We start from the raw sequence: 18549 nt of genomic DNA on the forward strand, positions 1-18549 counted from the left end.
ACACGCAAACTAATACAATACTGTTCATAGAAATACAATCATTCAGAATGTAAGTAAGATTAGAATGAAGAAGACTGATGAGAACCAATGTCATCGCTGGTTTCGATTCAGTCTGATAAATTCCCTCTTGAAATATCTACAATATTATCCTGTTGTAATGAGTGTATTGATAGACTATGTATTCTAGACTAACTATAAGGGGTCTGTAATCCTGAAGACCTGAACTCAGTGACTAGCTCACCTCCCGTTATGGGAGTAGGCCTGGCCTGGTCTGCATGCTGCTGGCCTGCAGTTTGAAAAGCCTATAAAATAATACGGAAGTGCAAAGCGAACCATCAATCAATCAATGAGCAGCACTTAGACTGGAAACATTCCCACGGTGGAGGGAACGCGAGCACCGCTCAGAGCCCAGACAACGCGGCCTTGCCACCCCAACCCAAACATGCAAGTGCAAAATTCAGGAGGGAAAGTTGGGTGTTGCACAAAGCCCTCCAGTCTCTCGTTGGGCTTCGGTGCGGACTCGGGCAGTGTGGAGAAAGGGTGATCCTTTCGGCAAGTCAGTGATGCGCAGCTTGACAACTCAGATCTATCAGAACGTCCAAGAGAACGGTCCTCGAGACAGCTGCAGTGCGCGCCCGCCCGTCCGTCCATGGAACGCCCTACACCATCCATGCTGCTTGACCACTCCGATCTATCAGAACGTCCAAGAGGACGGCCCTCGAGACAGTTGCAGTGCGCGCCCGCCCGTCCGTCCATGGAACGCCCTACACCATCCATGCTGCTTGACCACTCCGATCTATCAGAATGTCCAAGAGAACGGCCCTCGAGACAGTTGCAGTGCGCGCCCTACACCATCCATGGCCAGAAATAATGCGTGGAAATTTGCGGTGCCAGGCAAAAATGCAATTAAAGTCCAGTTAAACAATCACCTAATTATTCATACCCATATTACATTCCCTTTAACGGTGGATCCGTCTGATGGGTCTGCCACACTGCACAACTCCCCAAAGATTGTGCGTCACTGAACAATCGATGAGAGCACCGTTTTCGGTATTCAATGCAATTTCATGACGTGCTCGTCAATCGGGTCCGGAAATGTCCTGTGTGTCCCGGAGCCATGAATTAAAATTGGCAGACACCTCTCCTCTTTAGCAAACTGTGTGGCTGCAATCTCAAACCGTGCGGAATTCCACCACGTTGACCTGGCTGAACCACGTCACACACACCTAACGGACCAGAGGTTGAAAGTAAGAATTTTTTTCCACCATAAATCTCTAAATGGGGTGCTATTGAAAACTTGTTTTTACCGCTCCTTCATATCTAAACTAAGCAAGCGGACAGAAAAGCAAGCGCACCAAATAAACATCGTGAACAAATAAGTGGATGGGTATATGAGGTAAAATGCATTAAAATACATGTAACCAACTTCTTTATAACCCGTTGAAACACATGACAGTGATACCTAAATCTATTCGGAAACAAATATCAATAGTGTTCAACGAATGTCTTTGAATGTAAATGTTCAATAAAAGACGTGATTCACTTTACTTTGAGGTACAAGTGTACCTCGACTTTAGTTAAATTGGATCCACAGACCTCTTGACCGAATCAAGTAGGAACAGTCTCTTTGCTATCCTTCTTCTCACATCTAGTTGCGTTGCTAATTGAAAATGCAAAATTAATTACAGACATTTACCAAAGCAAGACGCTGTTTATGTTCCCCGATCTCTCCCTATATCTCTCCCCGTATCTCCATCATGTTTTAAGAGCAGTCCCCTGAGAAGGTTTCTGCCGCGGTTGGCTGATAGTCCCTAGTCTACTCAACTTTTACACAACGTGTTTTGAATCCTAACAGTTGTTCTTACCTGCTCTGACATGGGTAGCCCGCAGAACCAGGGTTAAAGTGATGAATGCGGTTACAGTGGAATCCATAATCCACCTTTTCGTTTTCCACCTGGTGGACCGCTTTCGCATCTCCATGGTCTGTGCCCACAAAAGTGAACACAACTTGGGCGACTTCAAGTGGTTTTAAATGAGGTCCCTTCCACAATCCCCGTGTTATGGATAATTGCACTAAACAGCCATAAGTGAGGGGTGTGTATCCTCTTCGCTCAGCCACTCCCCCCCCCTTATACGGTATTCCTTTCCAATACCCAGCCTTCTGACTGAATGTATTCGGGTTTAAATCAACAGGCTCAGAGCACTCGTTACCCTAAGAGCTACACCGACAGGAGGGCTGGGCAAAGCACCGCAAACCAGACCCACCGTTACATTGAAATGACATGGAGGGGGGGGGGGGGGGGTGACCCTGATTAGCAAATCACGGGGCTAGAAATTATCCTTGGGATCCACCCATCAGTTTTTACAAAGCTCCTGCCAATTAAGTCTACCCTGAGCACGTGCACGTACAATCATTATTATTATTTTTAATAAAAGAAGAAGAAACAAGTGGCCTGTACTTCCTGGAAATGTCCTGGGAATGAACGGAATGACATTAGGGTGAGAGACTAAATTTGGCACGTGAGCATAATTCCCACTGTTGAACAGTGTCTCGTGGACTTGTCTGTCCTATCCCACAGTATACTGTTCTCTCCTGCTCCAGTCACCTACTGCATGTTGTGTTACTTGTGTTCATATAGGATGCACAATTAGTTAACTACAGCAAACATTTAAAAAAAACATACTTTATTGCATCATAAAACAGATTTTACAGAATGCTACTTTTCAGGTCTTATCTGGTCCATATTGTCTATCCTCTTTTGGCTCCATAGCATCTATTGCAACCAGGCACACTCTGTCACGGTCAGGGCAGGTGTCTACTAATATGTCAGGCCAGTCAGAAGCAGGGTGTCTGTGTATCCACGACTACTACTCTCTCTCTCTCTCTATTGGCTGGCCTCAAAACTGTAAGGCAACGGTAAGGCATCTGTCAACATGCTTGTCTTGTCTATCCTGAGATACATACTATTGATCCCCAATGGCACCCCTATTTCTTATATAGTGCACTACATACCACACTATTCCCTATGTAGTGCACTATTTTTGATGGGGACCCTAAAGACCACCCTATTCCCTATATAGTGCACTACATACCACACTATTCCCTATGTAGTGCACTATTTTTAATGGGGACCCTAAAGACCACCCTATTCTCTATATAGTGCACTACATACCACACTATTCCCTATGTAGTGCACTATTTTTGATGGGGACCCTAAAGACCACCCTATTCCCTATATAGTGCACTACTTTTGACCAGGGCCCATAGGGAATTGGGTGTTATTTTGGGACGTAGACTGATCCTGAGGCACGTGGTATTTTCTGAATTGTTTTAAGATCCCCATCAGCTGTTTTGAAATCCGCAGCGACTCTTCCTGGGGTCCACACAGAACATGAATCATCACATAATACAGAACATTAATAGACAAGAGCAGCTCAAGGACAGAACTATATACATAAAAATATATATATATATATAATTAAACTGCACACGTAGCTTACATATCAATACATACACACAAGATATCTAGGTCCAATAGGGGAGAGGCGTTGTGTCGTGAGGTGTTGCTTTATGTGTTTTTTGGAAACCAGGTTTGCTGTTCACTTGATGTGCTGGTGCAACTCGGGTAGTTGACACTATTGATTGAGGACCTCTATGTAGTTGAATGTGATCATTTTTTAAACAATATATGTTTATGTTTGTTTATTTTATGCTGAATTATATTGTTTTATACACATATGTGTGTATGTTGTTTTAAAATTCTGTTTTTTTATTGTAATATGTACAAGACTCTCTTGTAAAATATATATTTTAATCTCAATGTGACTCCCTGTTTAAATAAAAGTTATATACAAATATAATATGGAAGTGAGTTCTAGTATAACTCCCACAATCTTCTTATTATCAATTTCTTTCAACCAATCATCAGTCATTTGAGTCATTGCAGTACATGTTGAGTGCCCTTCTCTATAAGCATGCTGAAAGAGAAATAGTACTGCACTTGGTCAAACACAATTTTTTTCCAAAAGTTTGCTAAGAGCTGGCATACAAGCTGATAGGTTTGCTGTTAGAACCAGTAAAAGTAGCTCTAGCACTCTTGGGTGGCAGAATGACTTTGGCTTCCCTCCAGGCCTGAGGACAACCGCCTTCCACTGGGCTCAGATTAAAGATATGACCGATAGGAGTGGGTATAGAGTCAGCTACCATCCTCAGTAGCCTTCCATCTAAGTTGTCATTGCCAGGAGCGTTGCCATTATTCATCGATAACAATCATTTCCCCACCTGATTCCACACTAACTTTACAAAATGATGATGGACTGTCGGGTCCCTCCACGGACATACCAAATGTAGGTAATGTTCTTGTGATGGATTGGTGTCCTGCCAGTACAGGGAGCTCTGCCCAGAACATCATGCTTCTCCACGGTTCAGAGACCCACAGGCCTGAGACAATGGAGGCATCCCAAATGACACCTTGTTCCCTATTTAGTGCACTACTTTTAACCAGAGCCCTATGGGTCCTGGATAAAAGTAATGCACTCCTATGTAGGCAATAGGGTGCCATTTGGAACGTGGTCAGTTAGAGAATTAATGCAAGGAATGGTTTGGTGCATTGAATAAATAGCAGGCTATCAATCGTATTACCATTGGCTTATAGAAGAACCAAATCATCCCACATAAATAGGAGATTTATCTGTGTTGGTTGTCTCATTAGAATTAAGGAAAGATATGAAACATAGGAACATTTTCTGATACGTTGTGTAAAGGTTTGTGGAATTTAGATATTATTTGGGTATTTGCCATCTTAGATTTATATGACATATATATATATATTTAAATCCAGTTTGACTGGAGGTTATCAGCGAAGCTCTTTGAGTTGGTGTTTATGAGTCAGTTGGTCAGATATTGAATGCTGTTACTTGTGACTGACTATTATGACTGGAAGATGGGGGGAAAGCAGCTTTTACGCAGGACTTTGAGCGTGGCGTTTACACAGATTAGCTAGGGTTAAAACAAAAAGTGTCTGTTGTGACTACGGACCTACTGCCTCCGTCACACAGTGGATCTGTCTATCTCCCTATGGACTTTCGACCAGGACAAGTATCATGATAATAATAGGCTATATGGTGAACTGCATATGTACTGTATATGTTGATATGTTTTTCCGTGTATCATTTTGTGGGGTTATGTTGGTATCGATCAAGATGGCTGCCATTGTTGTCATATACAGAGTGCTTGACTTGGACTGAAATAGCTGCCTGTACTGTTTATATTTGAAAGCAGATCCTCCACAATACTTTTGAGCTACGGTAATAATATATTTACTTTTATTAGGCAAGTCAGTTAAGAACAAATTTGTATTTTCAATGATGGCCTAGGAACAGTGGGTTTACTGCCTGTTCAGGGGCAGAACGACAGATTTGTACCTTGTCAGCTCGGGGGTTTAAACTTGCAACCTTCCAGTTACTAGTCCAACGCTCTAACCACTAGGCTACCCTGCCGCCCAGGAGCTTAAGAAGTCGAACATTTGAGGTGCCGGGTATTCAGGTCCGGGAGGCTCCTGCCCTGCCGGGTACTCAGGTCCGGTAAGCTCCTGCCCTGCCGGGTACTCAGGTCCGGTAAGCTCCTGCCCTGCCGGGTACTCAGGTCCGGTAAGCTCCTGCCCTGCCGGGTATTCAGGTCCGGGAGGCTCCTGCCCTGCCGGGTACTCAGGTCCGGTAAGCTCCTGCCCTGCCGGGTACTCAGGTCCGGTAAGCTCCTGCCCTGCCGGGTACTCAGGTCCGGTAAGCTCCTGCCCTGCCGGGTACTCAGGTCCGGGAGGCTCCTGCCCTGCCGGGTACTCAGGTCCGGGAGGCTCCTGCCCAAGTCAAACACTGGATCTACTGTTAGGACATGTTTATAAAACAGCTTTTTGATGACATTTCAAAATAAACATAGATTGGTGGCTTTATTTTGAGAGGGTTGTAATTCCGTGGAGACACTAAGTTCTTAAAGCACTGCTGCTTGAACAACAAGATGCTATATCTCTATATTAAAAACACACACAAAAAAAACATGATCAAGGTTAATCTTTCTGCCATATGAAATAGCATGCAAACTGACAGCAAATGTATAACCCAACAAGACAGTGTAATTATGTTATAATTAGTGTCACTTTCTGTCCATCCATCTGTCAGTTTGAGAAAGTCAGAAGAGAAAAAAAAACATAACTCTACCCAGCAAACCAAAATTGGTTATTTGAAGGTTCCCTGAACATTTGTTAGGCAATTGTTGGTATAAAACATTTGCCTGATGTTGCAACATTCCTAGAACACATTTAATCTGTCCTTAAAAGTTTCCAGAATGTTTCATTATGTTGTGGGAACAGTCTGGTGGGAACATTGTGGGGACATCACAAAATGTATTTTCCCAAAACACAAAAAAATGGCCAGTTGTGTGGATAATTCTACAATGTTTCTTTTAGGGTGCAAAAAAACATTCACCTGATGTTACAATAACATTCCCAGAACACATTTTATTTGTTGTTTTAAAGGTTCCCAGAATGTTTAATTGGGTTGTGTGAACATTGTGTGGACATGACAAGAGACATCTTCACAAAAACAAAAATTGTCGTGCTGACATTCAGATGTTTGTGTCAGGGTGCACTAAACATCCCTTTGATGTTGCAAACAAATACAGTTAACTAACACCCTCAAACAAATACAGTAGACTAACACCCTCAAACAAATACAACAGACTAACACCCTCAAATAAATACAGTTGACTAACACCCTCTAACAAATACAGTAGACTGACACCCTCAAACAAATACAGTTGACTAACACCCTCAAACAAATACAGTAGACTAACACCCTCAAACAAATACAGTAGACTAACACCCTCAAACAAATACAGTTGACTAACACCCTCAAACAAATACAGTTGACTAACACCCGTAAACAACTTTTTGACTTTGTTTACTCTAAAGTATTGTTTATACAAACACATGTCTGTATCCAGGCTGTATCACAACCGGCTGTGATTGAGAATCCTACAGTGCGGCACACAATTGGACCAGCGTTGTCCGGGTTTGGCTGGTGTAGGCCGTCATTGTAAATAAGAATTTGTGACTTGCCTATCTTAATTAAAGGTTAAATAAAATCAAATAAATGTTCCTGCACATATAAACTTTTTTTTTAAAGTAACGCCCACACTTTAAATAAAGAAACATTTACTGTAAAACTGTAGAAATAGTTTTTTGTGAATTGTGCCAGTTGGAGACAACGATGGTTGCACAGCCTCCATTAAATAGCTAAATAGCCAAGCCCAGAATGGCTCTTTATATTCAACGGGTATGTTAGCTAGACCTGATGTGGTATTGTAAGAGACAGACCTTTCACAGGCACACCTAAGCTAACCACCTACTGCTGCCCACCAGCGAATTAGCACACACGGCTGGGCCGAGGCTCGGGGAGAATAAATGGTTCTCTCTCTATCAGACTCTCACAGCAATACTGGGGGTGGCAGGTATCCTAGTGGTAATAGCGTTGGACTAGTAACCAAAAGGTTGCAAGATCAAATCCCTGAGCTGACAAGGTACAAAATCTGTAATTTTGCCCTTGAACAAGGCAGTTAACCCACTGTTCCTAGACCAGTTAACCCACTGTTCCTAGGCCAGTTAACCCACTGTTCCTAGACCAGTTAACACACTGTTCCTAGGCCAGTTAACCCACTGTTCCTAGACCAGTTAACCCACTGTTCCTAGACCAGTTAACCCACTGTTCCTAGGCCAGTTAACCCACTGTTCCTAGGTCAGTTAACCCACTGTTCCTAGGCCAGTTAACCCACTGTTCCTAGGCCAGTTAACCCACTGTTCCTAGACCAGTTAACCCACTGTTCCTAGACCAGTTAACCCACTGTTCCTAGACCAGTTAACCCACTGTTCCTAGACCAGTTAACCCACTGTTCCTAGACCAGTTAACCCACTGTTCCTAGACCAGTTAACCCACTGTTCCTAGGCCAGTTAACCCACTGTTCCTAGGTCAGTTAACCCACTGTTCCTAGGCCAGTTAACCCACTGTTCCTAGGCCAGTTAACCCACTGTTCCTAGGCCAGTTAACCCACTGTTCCTAGGCCAGTTAACCCACTGTTCCTAGGCCAGTTAACCCACTGTTCCTAGGCCAGTTAACCCACTGTTCCTAGGTCAGTTAACCCACTGTTCCTAGACCAGTTAACCCACCGTTCCTAGACCAGTTAACCCACTGTTCCTAGACCAGTTAACTCACTGTTCCTAGACCAGTTAACCCACCGTTCCTAGACCAGTTAACCCACCGTTCCTAGACCAGTTAACCCACCGTTCCTAGACCAGTTAACCCACTGTTCCTAGGCCAGTTAACTCACTGTTCCTAGACCAGTTAACCCACTGTTCCTAGACCAGTTAACCCACTGTTCCTAGACCAGTTAACCCCACTGTTCCTAGACCAGTTAACCCCACTGTTCCCAGGCCGTCATTGTAAATAAGAATTTGTTCTTATCAACTGACTTGCCTAATTAAATAATGTTTAAAAAAATAAAATACAGGTCTGAGGAATTCAGGCACGGTCTGGTACTTGTATTTCACTTTAGATTAGTTGCTGAAACCTATTTCTATAGAAAGAGTAGAGGAGTCCTAATGTACTCAATGGCTGGTATCAGACGTGTTTTGATTCTTCCACGACTCTTCTAGAAGGTCAAATGATTCCATCGATGTCACCGAGTTCCTTCCTTGTAGTTTCACTGTGGTCTATCATGCTGCTGATTGAGCATTTGGATAATGCCTTCATTCACGTTGAGAAAGCGCGTACAGGCGTAAAACACGCAATGGTCTAGAATTTGAGTCAGAGAACAGAAGTGCAGCTGACTTTAAATGACTAAATATTCACAATTATTACACCAATCTGCATACTATTTTTTAACTGAACTAGGAAAACAGAGGGATAGATGAATACAACTGGTGTTTGTACATTATAGCCTTTAGCCACATTGGATTTATTTATTTTTATTTATTTTTAATTTTTATTTAACCTTTATTTAAAGCAAGTCAGTTAAGCAAGTCAGTTAAGAACAAATTCTTATTTACAATGACGGCCAATCAAAAGGCACAAGGCCTCCTGTGGGGACGGGGGCCTGGGATTTTAAAAAAAACAACAACAACAACAATATAAATATAGGACAGAACACACATCACAACAAGAGAGACAACACAACACTACGTAAAGAGAGACCTAAGGCAACAACATATCAACGGCAGCAACACATGACAACACAGCGTGGTAGCAACACAACATAACAACAACATGGTAGCAACAGATCTGGTAGCAACACAAAACATGGTACAAACATTATTGGGCACAGACAATGGCACAAATGTCAAGAAGATAGAGACAACAATACACCACACAAAGCAGCCACAACTGTCAGTAAGAGTGTCCATGATTGAGTCTTTGAATGAAGAGATTGAGATAAAACTGTTCAGTTTGAGTGTTTGTTGCAGTTCGTTCCAGTCGCTGGCTGCAGCGAACTGAAAAGAGGAGCGACCCAGGGATGTGTGTGCTTTGGGGACCTTTAACAGAATGTGACTGGCAGAACGGGTGTTGTATTTGGACAATGAGGGCTGCAGTAGATATCTCAGATAGGGGGGAGTGAGGCCTAAGAGGGTTTTATAAATAAGCATCAACCAAGTATACAGAGATGAGCAGTTTACAGAGGAGTATAGAGTGCAGTGATGTCTCCTATAAGGAGCATTGGTGGAACATCTGATGGCCGAATGGTAAAGAACATCTAGCCGCACGAGAGCACCCTTACCTGCCGATCTATAAATTATGTCTCCATAATCTAGCATGGGTAGGATGGTCATCTGAATCAGGGTTAGTTTGGCAGCTGGGGTGAAAGAGGAGAGATTACAATAGAGGAATATATAGTTCCACTTGGTCTGTGTTTGAGGAGGGAGGGGAGGGGAGCGGATGGTTGAAACTGGGAAGAGCATCTAGTGCCAGACATGCAGCCCAAGCAAAGATGCCTGTTACGGATACAGTTATCCTGTGTGTGTGTTTCTTTTCTCTCCTTCTCCCCTCACAGGTGAAAATCATCACTCCCCAATCAGTCAACAATCAATCATCAATCAGAAGACACACCTCCTCATATTTCCTAAACCTATCACAGTTCCTTCCCCATGGTTTAAAAACCCCATCATTTGTTTGTTCTAGAGCTCAATCTCTCTGTAAATGCCATGTCTGTAGGTCTCTGTGTTTCACTCTTGCTTTGTGTCTTAACCTCTCTTTTGTTTAAGCACCTCATAGCACTTTGTCATCACCTGTGAGTATTGTTTTTGGTTATGGTGTTTGTTTGATTGCTGGTGGAAAAGGGGGAAACCAAGACAAGTCGCCCATGGGCATACACTACCCGTAGGTGAACTTTGTTAAATACACTAGTTAGAACTGGGCGGACCACCCACTGTATTTTTGGTTAGTTAGTTAGCTGTTGTTAAAGTAGGCTAGTCTAGCTTAGGGGTGTTTTTGAATACTTATTGTTTCTTTCCTTGGGTCCAGCTCAGCCCCTTTTTCTGCTCCCCCCATTACCGTGTGTTTATAAATAAACCTAGAGTTTTACGGTAGATTTCAGTTGTCGTGCTTATTTCATTCACACTTTTCCTTTGTCACAATAATAATTTGCATGAGTTATGTTACGAGTCTCATTACCATCCCCCCCTAGACTGTTGGGCCAAAAGGGATTCGTAACAATGCCTTAAACAGGAATGTAATTCTGTCTGAGCATGTCAATGCCAAGGGTTATATACTGCGATGGGATGACCACGCCAGATATAAATATCATGACTGGGTTTTATAGGATCTGCAGGGGTGGAATGTAGCCTAGTGGTTAGAGTGGAGGGGCGGCAGGTAGCCTAGTGGTTAGAGCGCTGGACTAGTAACCAAAAGGTTGCAAGATCAAATGCCTGAACTGACAAGCTAAAAATATGTCATTCTGCCCCTGAACAAGGCAGTTAACCCACTGTCCCTTGGTAGGTCGTCATTGAAAATAAGAATTGGTTCTTAACTGGCTTGCCTAGTTAAATAAAGGTAAAAAACTAAATAAATCCAGTGAGAGACTCTGAAATACTATGGTCTGTGTCAATGTGATATTATTGGGAATTCAGAGGTGCCACAGTGTGGCATTCATGCCCTCATTGGAATGGAGGGAATAACGTCCCCTAATAAACAATATCAGGAGTTTTATATTAAGTATTTAAGTATACTTTTTCCAGTTATCCGGTGTATTTGATGAGGCCGTCCTTCTTGGGTTCCTCTGGCTGTTTCGCCATGCTCTGTTTTGCCATGCTCTGCTTCGCCTTGCCCTTGAACTGACATCATTTGGTATTATGTTTAGCTGGCCTCGGCCTTGTAAAGACAGGGTCAAATTCAAGTCCTCATAAACATCAAATGGCCGAGCAGGAGCAAGTCCAGCTCTCAATGTAAATAAAATGGTCAGATAATGACGAGAGAAGATCACGTGAAGTCAATGGGCATTTGAACAGTCAATCATTACTATTAGAGTGGAGGGTAGGTGGGTGGGGACTGTAATAGATTGAAATTCAACTTGGCCCAGTTATTGTGAAAGTGCTCATGAGACAGTCTGGGTTCATAGAGTGTCGGTGAGTTGGTCCCAAGCAGGTCACTCAAAGTGATCCCAGATGGGCTACTGTTGTCTACAGGTGGGGAATGTGAGGTAAGCAGGGAGGCTGGCTTGAGAGAGGATCCACTGTGAGTTGCAGGTGGGTGGTCTGGTCTTGCCTGGCCTGACCTGTTCTGGTCCGGTCTGGCCTGTTCTGGTCTGTTCTAGTCTTGCCTGTTCTGGTATTATCTGGTCTGTTCGGTTCTGGTCTGGTAGAGGGTTGTGGAAGGTGGTACTAAGACACTCCAGTGAAGGCTCCATTCATCAAGGTCCTATTGTAGCTGGTGTGATCACTGGAAGGTTTGCTAAAAGGGTGTTGTGGAGGAGGCTGGTGGGAGGAGCTATGGGTGGACGGGCTCATTGTAATGTCTGGAATGGAATCAATGGAACGGAGTCAAACACGTGGTTCTCATATGTTTGATACAGTTCCATTGATTCCATTCCAGACATTACAATGAGCCCGTCCACCTATAGCTCCTCCCACCAAGCCGCCACTGGGGTGTGGACTAACTTATTATTTTTTTTTTTTTAACCTTTATTTTACTAGGCAAGTCAGTTAAGAAAAAAGTCTTATTTTCAATCACTGCCTATGAACAGTGGGTTAACTGCTTGGGCAGAACGACAGATTTGAGCTTGCAACCTTCCGGTTACTAGTCCAATGCTCTAACCACTAGGCTACCCTGCCGCCCCTGGTAGCTTAAATTATCCCATTGGCATCACCCGAGACAAGGAACAGTGATAGGTCGACCTACAAGTCAGTAGAAGGGAAATGGGCATACCAGTCGCTGGTGAACCAGCGCTTTCATGTATTGAAACTCAAGCGATTGAGCTTTTGATTGAGGAAGGTTATAGCTACCCTGGACACACAAACACACCACACACACACACGCAAACACACACCACAAACACACCACACACACACAAACACATCACACACATGGTATTACATCATATTATTTCATATAATCAACTTGCCTTGTGTTTAATGTGCTATAGGTGAAACATTAGGTCTTAGACGGAGAGGAGAGCCGCCCTGACGTGCCGCCCTGACGTGCCGCCCTGACGTGCCGCCCTGACGTCCCATTATTAACATCCCCGCTGATGAGTCTGCTTTCAGTCTGTCTCATTGTTTATGTGAAGAACTTCCTCACCTGCTAGAGAGGAACTTTTCCTGCTAGAGCAAACTGGCTCAAATGGAGATACTAAATCTACCTAAACATGGATGTGTAGACTTTAACACTGGGTTTATGTACATTCTGGAGGTGGTATCTACCTAAACATGGATGTGTAGACTATAACACTGGGTTTATGTACATTCTGGAGGTGGTATCTGCTGGACGTTGAATCAAACTGATAGTGTATGAGTGAGTGGTTTGCATACTCTGGAACAATTTTGATGCATATTTGTTGAGGGGCAGCTCCTGGCAACCCTATAACGATCGTGATTTATATTTGGTACTGTGATCATGTATGACTGAAGAAGAGCAGGATAATGTTGCTATTGATAATGTGCGGTAAGTCAAACCTCCACCTCCAGTACTTTACAACTGGCTGCTCTAACTTTCATGTTGATTCAGCTTACAGCCATTAAGAAAGCTGGTTGTGGGAGCTGGTTGTGGGAGCTGGTTGTGGGAGCTGGTTGTGGGAGCTGGTTGTGGGAGCTGGTTGTGGGAGCTGGTTGTGGGAGCTGGTTGTGGGAGCTGGTTGTGGGAGCTGGTTGTGGGAGCTGGTTGTGGGAGCTGGTTGTGGGAGCTGGTTGTGGGAGCTGGTTGTGGGAGCTGGTTGTGGGAGCTGGTTGTGGGAGCTGGTTGTGGGAGCTGGTTGTGGGAGCTGGTTGTGGGAGCTGGTTGTGGGAGCTGGTTGTGGGAGCTGGTAGTGGGAGCTGGTAGTGGGAGCTGGTAGTGGGAGCTGGTAGTGGGAGCTGGTAGTGGGAGCTGGTAGTGGGAGCTGGTAGTGGGAGCTGGTAGTGGGAGCTGGTAGTGGGAGCTGGTAGTGGGAGCTGGTAGTGGGAGCTGGTAGTGGGAGCTGGTAGTGGGAGCTGGTAGTGGGAGCTGGTAGTGGGAGCTGGTAGTGGGAGCTGGTAGTGGGAGCTGGTAGTGGGAGCTGGTAGTGGGAGCTGGTAGTGGGAGCTGGTAGTGGGAGCTGGTAGTGGGAGCTGGTTGTGGGAGCTGGTTAGAGCAGATAGTTATGGAAGCTGGTTAGGGGAGCTGGTTAAGGGAGCTGGTCACAGAGTAGGCTGGAGAGACAGAGGCGCTGTTTTCTAACCCTACTTTCGTCTGTGCAGTGCGTTGGTAGACGACTAGGATCAACTTTCAACTTTACCATATTCTATGGCTTGCTGGTTGGCCTTTTCCAAGTTCAGAATGTAAACACATCATTGAGATGAAGCTACAATAAAGTGCTTTGATTTTCAAGAGGTCAAGATTTAAGATTTAAGGGAATCAAATAGGTTGCATTTCAAAATTGCAATATGGCATTACAATTATCTAATTTCATCTCATTGAGTGTGAAACCCTGTAGGAAGCTGCTCTGGAAGACATAGATGTTACGGTACACATTTGACTGCACTGGATGTGTTTAGGTGGCAACAAGAGAACCAAGGGCTGGGTTTCACTCTGGACTCATGACTTGGTTGTCAACATTATCACTACTCTTCTTCTTCTTCTTTTCCTTATGGTGGTTAAACAACCGTGAAGAGGAAACACTGATATTCCCCCCAGCCTAGGCAGGGCTTCCCTTCTTGCAGCTAGCTAGCTAGCGCACAAAATGCTCTGCAGATGAAAACACATCCTGTGGGCTGGGAGTAGTCCCTTCTCTTTTATGTATGCGTAAGTGCGTAAGGTTTGGCATAGTGTTAAACCATTAGGGTAGACTTACTCACATGTCTTATTTGTTGTAAACCACAATATTCCCTTCATTTTTAGGATGTGGTAAACAATTAATCACTTGATTGGGAAGGAATTTACACACAGAATGGTGTAATTGTTTTTTTGGTCACCTCAGGATAGCCAGCTGGGATATCATTTTTGTTGTTGTTTCATTTAAGTGCATATGGGAACACCCATTGCTTTCAGCCCAATCCAAACTATTTTTATAAAGTTAGCAAGTAAGCATTTCTTCAGAGAAAACATAATGTATATGGTTCAGCACACTTCAGCTGCAGTACTGATAATCTTGTTTTGTCTTCAGTTCTCTCTGCCCTATATTCTCCCTTGCAGATGTTTTTAATGTGTGTTTTCTTTACCTCACCCAATCCAATGCTTAAAGCCATACTGCCCTTCCTTAACACCCAATTACCTCTGTCTTATGCTGGGTCCCTCCCAGGGAGACGAGAGGACCACGTGGAACCATAGAACCATATATTTGGACCACAACAGGGTCTCCTCCTGCACTTGGCAGGGGCCACGGCAGGGAACCGGCGTATGGGTGGTGTTGGGTGACGGAACTTATCGTTAAATGAAATGTTCCTGAAACCCATGTCTAACCTTCCGTGTAACAAGATACACAGACTGGACCCTGAATGGTCTCCCTTCTCCTCCTCCATCCTCTGTGCAGATATTAGGTATCTAAGCTACACCAGGGAACTCAACAAGCTCACACAGAGAAAAATACCCGGGTGTCAGAAGAACCGTGACCCTACAACGTTGTGTAAGCATACCAAATATCTCACCATGCCATGAGAATGTGATGGCATCATTAAAAATATGATCATTCAACTCACTAAACGATTCCACACACCGGTCTCCAGAGTCCCTTACCATCTTTCTCCTGCCAGCTGAACGTAAATTACCCTACCATCTCTCTCCTGCCAGCTGAACGTAAATTACCCTACCATCTCTCTCCTGCCAGCTGAAAGTAAATTACCCCTACCATCTTTCTCCTGCCAGCTGAAAGTAAATTACCCTACCATCTTTCTCCTGCCAGCTGAACGTAAATTACCCTACCATCTCTCTCCTGCCAGCTGAACGTAAATTACCCTACCATCTTTCTCCTGCCAGCTGAACGTAAATTACCCTACCATCTTTCTCCTGCCAGTCTAAAGTAAATGACCCTACCATCTTTCTCCTGCCAGCTGAACGTAAATTACCCTACCATCTTTCTCCTGCCAGCTGAACGTAAATTACCCTACCATCTCTCTCCTGCCAGCTGAACGTAAATTACCCTACCATCTTTCTCCTGCCAGCTGAACGTAAATTACCCTACCATCTTTCTCCTGCCAGTCTAAAGTAAATGACCCTACCATCTTTCTCCTGCCAGCTGAAAGTAAATTACCCTACCATCTCTCTCCTGCCAGCTGAACGTAAATTACCCTACCATCTCTCTCCTGCCAGCTGAAAGTAAATTACCCCTACCATCTTTCTCCTGCCAGCTGAAAGTAAATTACCCCTACCATCTTTCTCCTGCCAGCTGAACGTAAATTACCCTACCATCTCTCTCCTGCCAGCTGAACGTAAATTACCCTACCATCTTTCTCCTGCCAGCTGAACGTAAATTACCCTACCATCTTTCTCCTGCCAGTCTAAAGTAAATGACCCTACCATCTTTCTCCTGCCAGCTGAACGTAAATTACCCTACCATCTTTCTCCTGCCAGCTGAAAGTAAATCACCCTACCATCTTTCTCCTGCCAGCTGAACGTAAATTACCCCTACCATCTTTCTCCTGCCAGCTGAACGTAAATTACCCTACCATCTTTCTCCTGCCAGCTGAACGTAAATTACCCTACCATCTTTCTCCTGCCAGCTGAACGTAAATTACCCTACCATCTTTCTCCTGCCAGTCTAAAGTGAATGACCCTACCATCTTTCTCCTGCCAGCTGAGCGTAAATTACCCTACCATCTTTCTCCTGCCAGCTGAACGTAAATAACCCTACCATCTTTCTCCTGCCAGCTGAACGTAAATTACCCTACCATCTTTCTCCTGCCAGCTGAACGTAAATAACCCTACCATCTTTCTCCTGCCAGCTGAACGTAAATTACCCTACCATCTTTCTCCTGCCAGCTGAAAGTAAATTACCCTACCATCTCTCTCCTGCCAGCTGAAAGTAAATACCCTACCATCTTTCTCCTGCCAGTCTAAAGTAAATGACCCTACCATCTTTCTCCTGCCAGTCTAAAGTAAATGACCCTACCATCTTTCTCCTGCCAGTCTAAAGTAAATGACCCTACCATCTTTCTCCTGCCAGTCTAAAGTAAATGACCCTACCATCTTTCTCCTGCCAGCTGAACGTAAAGAACAGTGTCTGGAGCTGTCTTCACATGGAATGTAAGACAAGAAGGCTGAGTGTTAAAATCACAATCATTCACAGTGTTCACAGTGTTAAAATCACAATCATTCGATCCAGAAAAACTGGATCGAATCCCCGAGCTGTCAAAGTAAAAATATGTCATTCTGCCTCTGAGCAAGACAGTTAACCCATTGTTCCCCAGGCACTGTAAGACGTGGATGTCGATTAAGGAAGCCCCCTGCACCTCTCGGATTCAGAGGGGTTGGGTTAAATGCGGAAGACACATTTCATTTGAAGACATTCCGTTGTACAACTGACTAGGTATCCCCCCTTTCCCCTCTGAGGAATCTACCTACATTGTATTGGACTGAGAGTGAGTTACCAGGAGATTCACCATAGGAGGGAACTACTGAGTAAATGGGAGAGGAACATGCATGGAAGTACTACTGTAGGCAGGCAGTTGAAATGATTTCAGAGTGATGCTGTATTTACCGTTTGCATACAGTAATTTTGAAGGGTCTGTTTGTTACAGAGGAGAAAATATGATTTAGGTTCATCTACTCCTCTTCTATTATTTAGAACTAACGGCTCTGATCAAAAGTTTCTCTTTGACACTACTTGCTGAATACAGATCAGGGGGTTAGTAAGAGGGTGGCTCGGAGTGCAACCAGCCATTATCTGACTGGCAGAAAAACTGGCTACACCAGGCAGGACTGTGGCTCCGAACGGAAGGCAAGTGACACACTGTTCACCGCAGCAGAAGAGGGCATTTGATGGCAATTAAAAACAAAGGAGACTGGGGCATATCTACACTGTGACACACATGTCTTAAATATCACAAAATAGATTATATTCACACGGGCTATTCTAACACTGTCTACATGTCAAGACGACATTCATTAATGTCGCTTAAAAACGGTGGAGATCTAGTCACCTGCTAGTCAAGTGAAAAAGACAGGCTGGAACTTGGGTCTTATCTAACCCATACACCTGCAGGAACAAAGCTTGTCTTGTTTTGTAAGTAATAATTTTCCCCATTATTTCTGCCCTTGTGCTTTTTTGGCAGAACACTCAATAACTAAATAAAAGGAGAACGTGAGCCCTGGGGCTGAAGGAGATGAAAGCCCAGACGTGGCAGAGCAGGTCTGGACAACGCAGTAACAGGCAGCCGCCCAACACTGGAAGTAGTGAACCAACCAACCTGAGGTGGAAGCTCTGACCTTTAACCCCTACATGTTCCACCTTATGGGCTGAGGGGTCAAAGGCTATAGAAGAGGCTGCACACCAATGGAAATGCAGTTGCAGGATGATATCCCTACTCCGGTTTAACTAGTCCCTGCAACATAGAGGTAGTTATAACAACCAACGTCGGAGTGCACAGATAATCCACCAAGGCTCGTTTTTAAAACCTTGGTTCCTTTAAACAGTACGAGCTTATGCCACAACCACTTTTAGTAAGATGGTGGCATTCTGTCATTCCACCACACTATCACAAGGGGGAGTTAGAATGCTGATCTATCAGCAGTCTAAACTGTGGCAATTTAATGGAGGTGTTTTCAGAGTCTCTCTTCTCTGGCAATAGAGTCCTGCATCAGTCAACAACAACAAAAACGGTTGGTGGTCCTGGAGTTAAGAGAACA

This window comes from Oncorhynchus masou, chromosome 28 (assembly GCF_036934945.1).
Source record: "Oncorhynchus masou masou isolate Uvic2021 chromosome 28, UVic_Omas_1.1, whole genome shotgun sequence".
NCBI classification, from domain to species: domain Eukaryota; kingdom Metazoa; phylum Chordata; class Actinopteri; order Salmoniformes; family Salmonidae; genus Oncorhynchus; species Oncorhynchus masou.